The following is a 16,398-nucleotide window of genomic DNA, read 5'->3' on the forward strand; positions in this document are numbered from 1 at the left end:
TAAGGTGGACCATGATCATGGGATGCCCCAAAACATTGCCTATGCAACCATTAGGCGGTCCATAGCATTGAAGATAGTTTACAACCACCCCAAAACCACCGCATACACCACGTGATGGCCCACATGATGATCCTATCGGCGTGATGCCTGGGGCTTTCGGTTTTCACGGTGGGCCCGCCCTGCTGGACGGACAGCCTGAGTATCACCTGCTGGTGTTAACTTGACTCCTGAGGCAGTGTGTAGACCGGGAGGCCGCCATGGAAGATACTCGGGATATTTTCCATACGGCAGGAAAAGTGAGAAGGGCTACGATTGGGCAGTGACCAAACACCACATGGCGAAAAAGTTCTGTGGGCCTCACCATGATGCATGCGTTTTGTACAAGCTGTCCATCTTTTTTCGAGCTCATTTTAAAGCTTAAGCCCAAAACTATGATAGATCCAAAACCAACCAGAGGGATTGAATGCTTACCGTTTGAAAACTTTTTGAAGGCCCATTTCAATGTTTATTTTCCATCCAACCTATTGATAAAGTAACATAACCCTCAACCCTAGATGAATGTAAAACACAAATATCAGCTTGATCCAAAACTTTTGTAGCCTCAGGAAATTTCAACAGTTAAAATGTTTCAACCCTCCACTATTGTTTTCTATGGTGTGGTCCACTTGAGCTTTGGATCTTCTTTATTTTTGTTTTCGTACCCTAAATGATAAGAAAAATGGATTGATGGCGTGGATAAGACTCATGCATCAAGCTGTGACCCACATAGCTCTTTCCAACAGCTGGCTGGGTGGTGTTGGCTCCTTCGGAGTCCCGTGAAAAAGCGGATGTTGACATGAATTGCGGTGGCCGTAGGGATTCCCCTGTGACAAATATGCACCGTACATAAGTTTCTAAAGATCAAAATAGTACAGGATTTTAAAAATGAGGCAGATCCAAAACTCATACACACCACACAAGAAAGAAGGGATTGACTGCTTCCCATTGGAAACCTCGTGGGAGCCAGAGAAGTTTTATTTATTTATTTATTTATTTATTTATAATCAGAATGATATTTTTGCCTAATGTTTATCTGTTTATTTGAGTGGTAGTAGCCCTGTGAATGATTTGGATGGCATTTAAACAGCATGGTCGGCTCAAGGAAAATTTCAATGGTGGACGTCTCTTTTTTCACTGTTGTTTAATGTGTTGCAGCCCATCTGGGTTTTAGATCTGACTGATTTCTGAACTTGTGTCCTATTTTAATCTTTAGAAACTAATGGACAGAGTGGAGTTTATCACTTGAATCTCTGTGGCCCACGTATATAGCTTATGGCCGCAAACTTCCGGTGGCCAGGGGCGCGTCCGAAATTTTACACTGTTAAATACCAACATTAGAATCACTCTCCACTTTCACTTTTGTGAACCTGTGGTCTACACATAGCTCACCTCGTGTACATAGGTTACCTTTGTAGCAGGTTACACCGTCTACATGGGGATAGACTAGTTTGTTAGTTTTTCACAGTTCTAAAAATGGCCGTAGTTCACTGGCCTCTTCAACTTCAATGTGGTAGAAGATCTCCAAGTCTAGTTAAGCTTCATTCATTATTCTAACCTTTGATTTTTTTTAATATTTTTTTTTTTTGAGTTGAATGTTTGTTGGGTCTCTACTCATGGCTGAGTGGTAGATAGAGTGCATTGCATGTCATAGGTTAAAAAAACGCAAGTTGAAAACTAAAGTCATCGACAGATGGTGACAGTTACAAAAGTCGGGTCTGCTCAGATCATCTCAGGACTCTGAGCAGAAACATGTTCGAGCAATCCTAATCACCGGGTGATTGTATTTATTTTCCCTTTTTTTTTAATGAATGAAATGAATTATCAAAAGAATTAATTTTAATAAATGAAATAGACATTGATCTGGACTGTTCATTTTGGTACAGCCCATGGTTCATGAGCTATCCTGCAAATGTCATGCTGATCTGACAAGTGTAACTATTTGATCAATGTCCTTTGAAATGGATGGGGAAACCCTTGGTCACAGAAGGGCTCCCAACTGGATGATACCAACCCTATCGTTAATGGATTTCGATGGAATTTCATTGGATAGAAGACGCTCGAGTCTTTATTTCATGAAAGAGACGGCTACTTGTTTAGTTGTGGTCCTGATCCGCAGCCATTTGCGACCTAACAGGCATGGGCGACTTGGTGAATTGATGAAGTCAATGTGGTGGGCCCATCCATGAAAGCACTTAGAGAATTGGATGGTGTTAGCCTTAAGGTCAATGGACTTTATGGAAGTCCAGATTGTTGAATAGCTGCAATTGCAGTACTGATTCATTTTCTTTGCACCCAGAAATTCTACGGAAGCCCCAATCGATGAGCAGTTACGGCTCCTCAGATATGATCAGTTCATACCGGCAAATAAATGGAGTCTTTCAATGTGTAACTGAAAGTATTTAACAAAAATAAGTTTCCAAAGTACCCAACTGTGTAGTATGCAGCATTTATCAAATAATGGTGGATAACTTATTACAAAGCAAATAATAGATTCATAGTTCCAAAACGAAAAACTAAATCATGATATATTTAAATTGAGAACCATAATTTGATTTAAAAAAACAGATTTCATTTTGAGAATTTTCACGATTTCGATCATTTACTTCACACATTTTGTAAATCTCAGGTGGTGTGCTCCCACCTGTTAATTAAAAAAAACAAAAAAAAAAAAAACAAATATTGAAATAACCCTTGCATTGGCATTTTTTCTTCTTCTTTAAAATAAAATAAAATAAAATAAATAAATAAAAAAATTGAAATGGGCAATATAAAAAAGAAAACATTTCTGTTGGCTCTATTCTCTTCCAGGACAGCCTTGCAATAGAATGGCTAGGATTGTCAAAATAATGTACTTGGTTGTGTATGACCCATCCAAGGTACGACCTACTTGATGATTGATTAGGATCTTGCAAGCTTCCTCAATCTCCAGCCTAATAAAGTTTAGTGAAACAAAGTGATAAACACCTTGTAGTCCAGGTGTCAATGGGCCCGAAACAGTTCAAAATCTGAGCCAAGACCAACCCTGTTTCAAAATCCGAGCTGAGACCAACCCTGGCCCGACCCCTTGACAGCCCTAAGCTACGGTCTTTACATCACATAACTCCGTGAGCTTTAAGAGAATAATTAGTTAGTATTACACCCGATGGTATGCTAAATGGATATACGTGATGCAACAATACAATATCCGTCCAGCTCAAAGATAAGAGTGAGAGATGTTGACATGATCTGTTTATCCAACAAAGAAAAAAATTACCAAGATCATTTTGGAGGGAAGCAATGTGGGCTACATGTTACTTAATTACTCTATCTCATTTGACTTTTCTAAATGAAGATATTGTATACATGGTACGGATCAGCTGGAAAGATATTTCTTATGAATATCTAAAGGTGTTTGGTTGTAGAGAATTTGTACATATACCTAAAGATGAAGGGTCCAGACTTAACCCCCAAAGTTTTTAATGGGGGGCATTCAATCATTATTGTTTCTTATTATTGTGGACCACTTGAGAATTTTATCTACCAGAAATGCCCTAATATGAGCCGGAAGAAATGGATGGATGGAGTAGATAAAACACATACATTTTGGAGGTGCTCATGAGCTTTTCGTGGCACTTAAAAAACAATTATCATGATGTCTGCAAGGCTATACAATCCGAGTCTCTAGGGGCATACATGAACCGAGCTAGCTCGGTCAACTTGCTTGACTCGGCTTGAAAAAGCTCGAATCGGCTCGGTTCAAAGCTGAATTTGATCCAAGTCGAGCTGGTTTTTAGAGCTTGGAAATGAGTTCAAACTGATTTGGAGCTAGCCCCAGCTCGACTCGACTTGGTTCGAACCCAACTCGAATCGAACTCAGATCGAACCAATTCGGTGACTCAGTTATTTTGATATTGATGTTGCTCACCAAGTGTTTGATGAAATGACTCAACAAAGTGTCACTGGTGACAAAGAAGGTATGTTTCATCAAACAAATTTCCTTTTTTTCTTGATTTTGATGTTGCTTATAAGGTGTTTGATGAAATACTTGTAAAATCGCTACTAGTCTTTTATATTCAGTGAGAATTTGAAGATGCAGTCCATGTGTTTATAAAATTCTCAACAGCTTGATCTTGGCTCGAACTGGCCCAAGCTACTGATCGAATCGACCTGGCCAGTTAGGCTCAAGGACCAAGTTGAGCCAAGTTCAAGTTGAGGTTAGCTAGTGGCCGAGCTGAGTTGAGCTGAGGCCAGCTCGGCTCAGTTCGACTTGATGTACACCCCTACGAGTCTCTACCTAAATGGTTCTCTTTTTGTAAAGTAAGTTTATGTGGTACCCTCTTGTTGTAAAGGAGGTTTATGTGGTGCCCATAGAAGTCTGTATGAGTGGATTGATTCTCTTTCTTCCCTTTTCCTTAATTAATTTAAATTGTAATGTACTTCATATCTTGTTGATAGAGGTGGGCCACATTGAATTTTTTTGTGTTTACGTTTCACTCATCCAACAGCCCAGATTAGGTCAGTTTGAGTAACGACTTAATGGGTGAGTGCCTAACTGTGGGGCCCACCTCAATGTATATACTGTATATCCATATTGTCCATCTATTTTTCTAGCTCATTTTAAGGCATTGTCCAAAAAAAATGAAGCAGTTACAGATTTTAGGCGTACCACAGGAAACATTGGTCAATGAACACCCACCGTTGAAAACTTCCTACCATCCACCCCATTGTTTATTTGCCATCCAACCTGTTAATTAGGTCACACAGACATGGAAGGTATGCCACAAATACCAGCTAGACCCAATGCTCTAACTATTGTACGTTTAAAATTTTTCAATCATGGGTGTTGAAGGTCTATTGCGTTCTATTGCTTCCTGTGGTGTGGTCTACCAAAGAATTTTATTTACCTCATTTTTGGGCTCATGTGCTTAAATGAGCAGAAAAAAATGGATGAATGGTGTGGATAAAACACATAGATCATGGTGGGCCACCCCCTCTTTCGGCAACACCTAAACTGTTGTGCTTCTAGTACACCAGGCCCTACAACACGTAAATTGTTGTGCTGCCGGTGCACTAGGCTCGAGTCCTAGCATGAAAGCATTCTCTTTTCTCAGGGAAGGTTTATGTAGAGTAGATGGAAGTGCTTTATGACAGTGTTGATCCTCTCCACATCACTGTTCGCTTTAACTCAACCTTTTATCAAGTGCTTTATGACAGTGTTGATCCTCTCCACCTCACTGTTCGCTTTAACTCAACCTCTTATGAAGTGCTTTAAGCCGCATTGATAGAAGTTGGCCGCGTTGAGTCTATTGTGAAAATATGATTAAAAAATATTTTAAATTATATATATATATATATATATATATATATATATATATATATATATATATATATATGTATATATATTGTGTGTTAAAACTTAGTTTTTTAGTGTTTTCGGAATAGTTACATATTGGAAAGGAGAGAAGAAAATCTCTTGTTTATATATACGGTGTGGAGTACTTTATTATTTGTTTGGTGGATCTGTGGAATATTGAGACTTGTGGTTCCAGTGTGAACACGCACGAGCTTGGTGCGAGAGCGTGGGGATATGAGGCATGTCACTGTAGAGGCGCATCGTGACTTAGATAGGTTGCTAAATCCGACCATACAAAAACTGCTATATGTGGCTAGCCCAACGACCATAACGTTCAACAATCCTGGCCTATATAAATAGTGCTTGGGTGGTTCATTGGATCATCACCAACCACTCAAACCATTATCTCATACAACTTATAACAAGAACAACTGAAGTGCTCTCTGGTCAAGTTTTATTTGCTAGCAAATATTAGTGGTTTCCTCGATATTTTTTATCTTTTTAATATTTTATGGAAATTATAAATGTGTAATTTACAATGACAATGTCTCACTTGGATAGGGATGTGGATTAGATGAGTATGGGATAATAACTTAATGTGTGAATTCCCTGACATGGGGACACCTCACATGTGTGTGTGTGTGTGTGTGTGTGTGTGTGTGTGTGTGTGTGTGTGTGTGTAAAACATCCATGTGCCATCTATTCATTTTCATATATAACTCATTTTAGAGGAAGGCCCCAAAAATAAAGCAGATACAAATATCAAGTAGACCACATCACAAACAATAGTATGTTGAACGCCCATCATTAGAAACCTCCTAGGGCCCTTGTAATGTTTATTTGCCATCCAACTTACTGATTAGGTCATGCCGACATGGTTGAAAGGAAAACACGAATATCAGCTTAATCCAAAACTTACAACTTTTGTAACCCTAAGAAGTTTCTAAGGGCTTGTTTGGTCGGACTGATCCCATGGTATTAGGAGGGATGGGATCGCGATATCCCGGGATATGCATGATAAGCCAAACAGACCTGGTGAACTTGTCCCGAGATATAAGCAATCCCATGGATCTTAAAACAATCCACTGACATCACCATCATTACCTTAAAATTGATCCCATCCCTTGGACGGATTGGAAGGTAAAATCCCGGGATATATCGGGCATGCCAAATAGACCTAGTGAACTTGTCCTAGGATATAGCAATCCCTTGATCTTAAACCAATCCACCGACCCGCGATCTATTATCAGCGTTTGCGCGATGCTGAGTCGTGTCCCGTATATTAGAATCGGCTTGACTCGAGACTAGTATCTTTGCAACTGCACCGTCGCGGCGGTTCCAATGTCGCGTCTTGCATACCGATTCGATACCCTGGCAGGAAGATGTGGACCCGCGTTCAGTTCGAGAAAACGCCGCGCATTTGCAATCCCAAAAGAATCTTTACGACATCTCAAATCAATCAATCAATCACCTCATGTCAAGTATAAGAGCACCCATGGTTTCTTTCTCCACAAGTTAAGCAACTACCAAAGTCAACCCATCACTCACCTCACATCCATCACTCCATCACCCATCACTCTCTCTCTCTTTCTTTCTCTTCACAAATTCCAAGCAAGAGAAGAGGCTCACGACCAATCTCTTCCGTGAGAGAAAAGTGAGTTTGTGTGGCCCACTTCCTCTCCCTAGATCTATCATCTTAGCCATTCAAACCTCATCACCCTTCATCAAAGTGAAGTACAAGGAGATTGGCTTTCGATTAGACCAAGAAGATCGAACGGTGGGTGCTTCTATAGGCTAGATTTTTCATGTTTTGATGATGGACCAAGTGAGGCCTTCCAATTGATGGTATGGATCTCACTTTGGACCCTAAATGTGGCCGATGACCCACCTTGATTCTCGTGATCATTCCATGATGGGGCCATTCTCCATGGACCCCATCATGATATTTATTTTCCTTACATGAAAAGAGGTCATCTAGACCATCCATTTTGGGTGGAGAAGGAGTCTCCACCGTTGATCTTTGATTTGGTGGGCTCACATGTATTGGGACCCACTTGATGTATGATTGAATGCATGGATCAGAGGGCCCATAGTGCCGGGGCCACTCCATCCCACGGGTGTCTCTCTTTCTCTCTCTCCCTTTCTTTTCATTTTTGTTTTGTGATAGATGGTCATGTGGCCCACTCGGATGGACCCCACCTTAGTGTATGTCTTATCCACACCATCCGTGCCTATGGTGGTCCACCTAGACAACACGTCTGAAGGTGGGGCCCACCTTAATATGTGGTATCCAAAATTGGATGCTGGACGTCAAAGTGAAGTGCGAACTGTCAGTGAGTTTACTGACAAAAAAAATGTATAGATATAAAGGTTTTGGAGAGGGCCACTTATACAAGCTGACCTTGATGCATGTTGTTAATCCACGCCATCCATTCCATGCTCCAGATCATTTTATCCGTTGAGCCAAAAAATGAAGCTGATCCGAGTATCTAGTGGGCCATAGCATAGAAAACGGTGGTTTTCACTGTTAAAAAGCCACCTGAAATTTCTACGCGCCAAAACACATCGAATATTGGGCTCGTTTGGCTTGTCTTGAGCCATAGCGAACAATGGTTGGGTCGAATCCACCTGACGCGGGCCCTACATGGAAAAATTCTCAAGAAAACTCCATTAAAAAAAAATAAAAAATTTAAGGGTGCAGTGCCTGCTATTGCTGACGCTGCAGCAGGACGCTGTTGGTGGACGGGAGTGCCACGGGTCCCTTGCTGTGGGCCCCACTGTGATGTATGTGGAATATCCGCACCGTCCATCTTGTTGGCCCCTTAGGCTAGTGAGGCCCTCCCACCAAAAATTAGCTGTATACACGGCTTGGGTGGCCCACATCATATGAAATAGTGAGATTGAACGGTTGCCATTGAAACCCCTTTTGGGTTGACAGCAGTTTTGGATCATTGTGAAATTTGTTTTTCCCTTGCAACCAGGTCTGCGTGACCTTATGAACGGGTTGGATTGCAAATAAGCATTATGGTGGGCCCCACGTGGAACCACAGTGATGTGTGTTTTATTCGCACCATCCACCATCCATTGCCGTGGATGGTGGAACCCACAGTGATGCATGTGTTTTAGTCACATCGTCCATAGCCGTGGACGGTGGAGCCCTCCATGGTTTATGTATTTTATCCACATTGTCCACACCTGGACGGTGGGACCTACCATGATGCATGTGCTGCATCCAAACCGTCCATCCATCTTGAAAGCTCATTTTTTTTACATGAGCTAAAGAATGAGTTAGATCCATAGTTCATGTGGACCCCTACCATGATGCATGTGTTGTATCCATACCTTCCAATCATTTTGAGAGATCATTTTTATGGCATAAGAAAAGAATGGGACAGATCTATAGTTCAAGTGGACCCCACCTTGGTATATACATATGGCCCATGTGATGTGGCCCACTTGCCATATTTATGGCCCATTGTTGAGGCCCACCTTGATATATATAGCTCACATGAGGTATGTAAGTCCCATGTACGAAGCCCGTCGTTACGGCCTACCTTGATATATGTATTTTATATACACGCCATCCATTTGGACAGTGCTATACGGGCCGACCATGATATATGTGCTTTGCAGCAACGCCGTCCATCTGTTTTGTGGGATGGTGGGCCCCTATACCCGGCCGTCCATTTGTTTTGTCGTAAGACAAGTAAGGCCCACCTTGAGATGTGTTGTATATTCACATCTTCCATTCACGTGGCCCCCACGTGACGTACGTGCTTGATCCAAGTGGCCCGAAGTGATGTATAAGGCCCATTGATGTGGCCCATTGCGATGGGTAAGACCCATACGATGCGTCCCACTTGATGTATATGATACCCATGTTTGAGGCCCAATATGAGGTGTACTCGGCCCATGTGTTGGGGCCCGATGTGATGTATTTATGGCCCATGTGTAGGGCCCAACTGTTGCGTATTTATGGCCCATTTAGCGAGGCCCATTGTGATGCATTCAAGGTCTGTTATCTGAGGCCCACCTTGATGTGTATGAGGCCCGTTGTTGAGGCCCACCGTGACATATATGAGGGCCATATGATGAGGCCCATTTAATGTATTCGAGGTCCAGATGCGTGGCCTATTTGATGCATATAAAGGCCCATGTGCAGGGCCCACCTGTTGCGTATTTATGGCCCATTTAGGAGGCCCATTGTGATGTATTTGGAGCCCATGGGTTAAGACCCATTGTGATGTATTCAAGGCCCATGGATTATGGCCCATTGCAATGTACATAAGGCCCATTGGTGCAGCCCACTTGATTAATATAAGGCCCATGATATGAGGCCCATTTGATGTATCTAAGGCGCATGGGTCGAGGCCCAACGGGACGTCCTCAAGGTCTATTGCATTGTGTGATTCCACCATGGGTTATGTAATGACAATTATGGCGGGTCATGCCTTGGGAGCAATATTGGTTTGAAGTCCACATTGTAAGAATAATGCTGGTTAAATGTCCGCATTATAATCTCCCTAGGGCCCGTTGATAGGCCCATACTTGTTATGTGTAAGCCGTTTAGGCCCATCTTCGTTGTGAGGATAGTTCATCACTTTTTAGCATGCTTAGTATAACTCCATGCCTCATGCTATACGCATCATATGTATGTGTGATATAAGTAGTGACTGATCATAGCATATGCCATTGGGCAAATTACTTATGGGACTCATTGATAGGAGTTACCCACATGAGTGCATGGTATGCGCGAGATTGTTGTATGACTGACGGTGTGAGTCATTCATTTCGCATTGTGTGACTTGATCATTATATGCCCTAGCGACATCAGGGTTGTAGCCTCCATACGTATATTGTGGAGGGCTAAATGGGACACCAAAAATACTTGGTTCTAGTATTGTGGACACTTAAGATGTCCTTGGGTAAAAATCTCAAAATCTCCAAGGCCAGGAGGTGCCCCAACTTCTAGACCAGGTGGAACATGAGCGCCCGAGTACCGAATACCAGTAGGCCGCGTCTCCCACTGTGTCGTGGTCGGTTGACAGGGGTTATGGCCTTATCCACCCGTGTGAGGGGGCTATAAGCTAGGCTGAGTATGACCAGCTCGTAAATGGGTCTGCTATCGACGAGCCAGGTAGGTATTGGCAGACTACTGGTCAGGCGGATAGTAAGGTTTATTTCGCTCGCTGGGCTGTGCAGCTAAAGAGGAGGCAGTCAGTGTCGAGTGTAATAGACCCCAGTGATTTTTCCAGAGAGCAACCATACTGATATGTGGACTTATTGAGCAGGAATTGCATATCTATTTATTCATTCATTCACCATCCACTTGGGCTGGTGGTGCGTAACTATTTGTTACGTGTACCTTCGCATGGCCAGGATTTCGGTTAGGCGCACGACTAACTTGAGATCAGAAGTTTACCACACTGAGTCAGACTATCCAAATTTAGATATGGGACTGGTTTGGATAGAAGTCCCTTGTGGTGGACCCCGTAGCCTGCGATATTACGTACTATCATCCCGACTCCATGTTCCAGCAAAATCATTTCATTCGCACCGCATATTACATTGCATCTGCAGTACTTAGCATTTTGGGTTACTATATTTTTGCACTTATATGGCTTAGATGAGGTTGATGGTATTAGTGGCTAATCAGGATTTGCATATTGCATTGCATCCTCAGCATTTATTATTATCTTATTATGTTTTGCATCGCATAGCCTTTGTACGGCTGATAGCACTTATGGACTTACTAGTATATTTCTGCTTACTCTAATGTCATATGATTCATGATCTTGTCAGTATTTCCGCTTATCCCGATAATGTATGATTTATGAGCTTCATGGTATACTTGGCACTTATCTTATGCACACACTTTCACCACCCTCTAAGCTTTTGTAAGCTTATGCATGATAGATGCGTGCAGGTGGCGTTAGGTTGCAGCAACGTTGAACTTGGAGCGTGTAGCTATCCTCTGGAGCTTTAATTTCGATATATGTATTTTCCTTTTAGCATTGTATTCAAATATTTATATTAGTAGATATGTGGTGATGATGTTGCTTTTATGATTTAGGTATACTTATGGTTATGTTTCTTACGAGACAAATGTACGTTAGAAAATCCTCCTTATACGATGCCATGATTGAAATTTGGCATATGAGTGTCGGAATTCGAAAATGGGGCACTACGGAGGCTGTCGGCGTCGGATTCGATGATCGAAAATTTTGTGAGCCCGGTTTCCGAATTTGGGGCGTGACAATCATTACCTTAAAATCCATCCCATCCCTCTAATCCCATGGGATTCGCTCGGACAAAAAGGCCCTAAGTGTGTGTTTAGGGCATGGCATTAGGAAGGATTAGGTGAGATGGGATTCAAAATACATAATTATTCCCCATGGTAGGGATTGTCCCATGTTACTATGGGATAAGCTTAATTCCATGCTTTGTTTATAATACGGTGGTACATTGAATGAATATACTCACCATCGTTTGAAACTATTGAGAATAACACACGTGTTATATCTAAACTGTTAATTTGTTTTGTAACCTCATTTTATGCCATGAGCCTAAAAATGAGGCAAATCCAAAACTTATGTGGCCCCAAAGAAGTTTTCAACAGTAAGCATTCAATCCCCATTGCTTTCTATGGTGGGATCCACCTGATTTTTTGGCCCATGCTCTAAAATGATCTCAAAAAATGGGTGGACGGTGTGGATATAGCCCACACATCATGGTGGGACCTACACAACTTGCTAACATTGAGTGAAATTGGCAGGGGACCAATGCAATTCCATCTCATTTATTTCCAAGCTTTTCCATTCTTTCCAAACATGGAGTGGAATTGGCACAGGACCGGATGCAATTCCATCCCACCTAAGCCCATCTAATAACATACGCCAAACACCCCCTAAGGGTGGGCATTCAATGACCATGGTTTCTTGTTGTTTTGTCCAGCTGGGATTTTTATCTACTCCATTTATGGACTCACGCCCTAAAATCAAAATAGATGGTGTGGGTGAAACACATACATTTGGTGGGTCCCTTAAGGGCGTGTTTGGCCGGGTGGATTGGAAGGGATTAAATGGTATGAGGGTGGATGGCATGGATTTCAAGGTAATGATGGTGTTGTTAGTGAATTGTCTTAAGATCCATGGGATTGCTTTATCCAGGGGTTGCAATATTGAGTCAGTTTGGCACACCCGGCCAATCCTACGATTAAACCTTCCCATCCATTCCAATCCCTCAAAACCAAACACGTCCAGGCATATTTGAACGGATTAGGGTGGATTGGATGTGGATTGGATGGGTAATGATGGGGTTGTCAGTGGATTATCTTAAGATCCATGGGATTACTATATCCCGGATCAGATCACCCAGTCTGTTTGGCACACCCGGCCAATCCTGGGATTTAAACTTCCAATCCCTTCCCATTCGCCCAGCCAAACAGGCAAGCATTTTCAGTAGCATATAGAACTGCTTGTGGTGCTTGTCGTCGGCACTACTCAAATTGAGTGGTTCCGTACGTTAAAGAAGGCTTATATTGCATCGATGGAAGGGCCTTAAAATGGGGTTGATCCTCTTGCTTTCTTATTCCTGCTTTAATTGCTAGTATTTTTTGTACGGTGGTCCACGATGAGTTGGAAAATGGACGAACAGTGTAGATAAAATAAATTATGGCGGGCCCTCACAGCACCGATCAGTACTAATATATGGATCACTACTTCGTACGGGCCTTTAATAAAGTGACTTAAAATCAGATAAAATAATGGAGGATTTTAATAAAGTAATGCATAATCAGATAAAGTAATTGACACTTTTAATAAAGTGTTTTTTGATAGGACTGAAGTGGCTCATTAGCAGCTGAGCTGACGCATATGCCTGACACATGCTCCTCACAGCTGTTGAAGTGCCACATGTGACAAGCGGGCAGGTCCAGAGACCCATCACTAGCTCGTGTCAAAGCTCGGTCACCCTACTATGATGTACATGCTTTATACACTATCTTATCAGGTGGACCACATCGTATGAAACAGTGAGGATTGAATGGTTACCGTTGAAAACACTTCCGGACAACAAAAGTTTTGAATCAAGATTATTTGTGTTTTCCTTCATCCACGTTTACGCGACATTATTATAAGTTTAATTGAAAATAAACATTACAGTAGGTCCTAAAAAGTTTTTAGTGATGGACGTTCAGTCACTACTGTTTTAGTGTGATGTGGTCCACTTGTGATTTCGATCTCTCTCACTTTTGGGCCCGTGACCTAAAATAAGATGGTAAAATGGACGGAGAGCATGGATAAAACAAATACAGCATGGTGGTGGACCTATAGAGCTTTGACACCAGCTGGTTTTGAGGTCACAAGCCAAACCCCCGACCATCAGTTTAGCTCCACAATGAATTTTCTCCCTAGTCTGAACAATTTTCCGTTTCACCCGTACATCCAAAGGACTATATGCACTGATACTCGGTTACAAAGTATAATCAACGGTCGACATTAAGTAAACATGCTCCGCAAGTCGGGCCTGCCTGATTTCTAAGTCCAGGCGATGTCCACACCCGCTGGGAAGATCCGTAGAATCAACTTTAACTGTCCACACTCCTCCAAAGTTCCTGTAGAATCATTTTTAACCTTATTAAAAGGAAAAAAAAAAAAAAAAATCAGCTTGCTTAACTGCCAAGTTATTCACATTCACCTGCATATTCACATGAATAGCAGCCCCTTTTGTATTATTGCATTTGTGGGGCCACCATTTTGTTTGTATACCATCCAACCTGTGCATTAAGCAAGCCCCACTATGATGATGCGATGCCCAAAAATAGGCTTATCCAACCATTAAGCGGATCAAACCATGGAAGACAATTTACAAAAACCCAAGAACCACCACATGATCACCTGATGTCCCACCACATTGTTGGACCGGCATGACATTTGGGGCTTCTAACTTTCATGATAGGCGGACCCTTCTGGACAGGCTGGATGCCATGCACAATCATGATAGTGGGCCCACACGCAGCCTTTCTAGAATAGGCTTATCCTACCCGGAATTGCAGAGAAACGAGGCCTCCTCTGTCCTATAGTGTTAATCAGCCAATGGCTCCCACGGCAATATTCCAATGACTGGCACCCCTCTGTATGATGCAAATGGACAAGAAAAGATCTGTCCATCGGTTATCATTGTCATTGAATCAAACATTTGAAAACGAAATGACCATAATTCACATTTTGACGCAGGAAGAACGTGATGGGTCCATCAGCGTTCTTCCTCAGGGAATAACTACTACAAATCCACGTAGTTCACCGGACTCCTCAGTTCCTCACAATACTTTATTGAATTCACGGCGATAAAATTAGCAATAGTTTCTAATAAATTTTGAAATAATTTCATTGATGATAAAACTTAGGATGAGCTCAAGCTAGGATGAAGTTTTCGACTCAAGCTCAAACTCAAAATCTCTAAAAACGTGACTTGCTATAAATAGTAAACTTACTATGGTCTCTAACATTCCTACTAGACTTAATAGGTTTCAGCAAAAAATAGTACGTGTACAAAACTTACTATTCATGATAAAAATGAAAATAAGAGGGACTTTCGACCATCGATCGCAAATCTAGTCGGGCAACTTAGCAGGGTAGGTTGGCTAAAGTAGCTTTTTAACCCAAAATCATATATAATATGTTGAAAAACTCATACCAATTTACGAGATTACTGTTTTAAGGTTATTACGGTCTGAATTATTTTCGCCTGATCAAGCCTTCTTTGGTCCATCTTTGCCATGAAAGTGTCTGCGACCCACTCTTCATCACATTTTATAATGTAAACAAAAACAGAAGTGAGCTGATGTTGAGGATTAACACATTTTCAGACCATGGCCATGTCAAGGTAGTGGCTATGGGACTGCGCTGATCAGCTTTTCTGCATATCGAGATAACAGTGGAATCCTACATTGAAAGTGTTCTCTCTACATAATGAAGTTTTGCTCCACTCACAAGCACCCGGTCCACCTTCGTATTTTCATAAAGCATTGGCACCAAACTAAGCTCACATGGGTTACCTGAGCTGTGCACAATGTGGGAGAGTTACATATTAGGTGGGCCACACATGTTGGACAGACACCCTGATCAGGCATTTATATTATGTTTAATGTGGACTGTTTGCTAGACAGCCCTATTCAGGCATGATTGATCGAATGTTATTTAGGCCAGACAAAAAGTACCAATTGATGTGTGTATTCTTTATCCACAGGGTTCATCCGTTTTTCCCTATCATTTTAGGACATTATCCAACAAGTGAAGCAGATCCAATTGTCAGGTGGGAAATGGTGGTGATAATTGTCCATTAATGGCCCACAAAAGTTTTGGATTAAGCTGATATTTGTTATTTCCCTTTATCGAAGCTTACATGACCTTATCAATACAATAAACACTATAAGAGCTCCCTAAGAAGTTTTTAATGGTAGGGTGTTCAATGTCCACCGTTTCCTAAAGTATGGCCCACCTGAGATTTGAATCTTCATTTTCGGGATCATGACCTAAAATGATCTGGAAAAACAGATGGACAGTATGATACAGAATACATACATCTAAGTGGGCCCCACTGTAAGGGCGGCGATGTCTTGGGAGAGGCGGGTGTCTCACTTAATCCGCACCCCACCGAACCGGGAAGCCGACTGCGTCCTCTCCGCCCGTGTCAAGCCTGGAGCTGGTAGATCAGTGTGGGAGCCCACCGTTATTTATTTGTTTATCTCTGTCATTCATTCCTTTTCTCATATCATTTTAATGAGGCAGATCCAAAAAATGAGCTCAAGCGGACCACACCATAGATGACTCTAGCATCTAATGCAATGCAAACTTGCATTTAATGCAATCCAAGCTTACTATTTGGTGTGGTCCACTTGAGAATTGTATGTGCCTCATTTTTGGGCTGGTCCCCTGTAATGACATGAGAAAAGAGTTGGATGGCATGCATAAACACAAAGATCACGGTCATCTCCCACGCAGATTTGACCGTTCCTTGCTAGAAAT

This window comes from Magnolia sinica, chromosome 4 (assembly GCF_029962835.1).
Source record: "Magnolia sinica isolate HGM2019 chromosome 4, MsV1, whole genome shotgun sequence".
Lineage (NCBI taxonomy): Eukaryota > Viridiplantae > Streptophyta > Magnoliopsida > Magnoliales > Magnoliaceae > Magnolia > Magnolia sinica.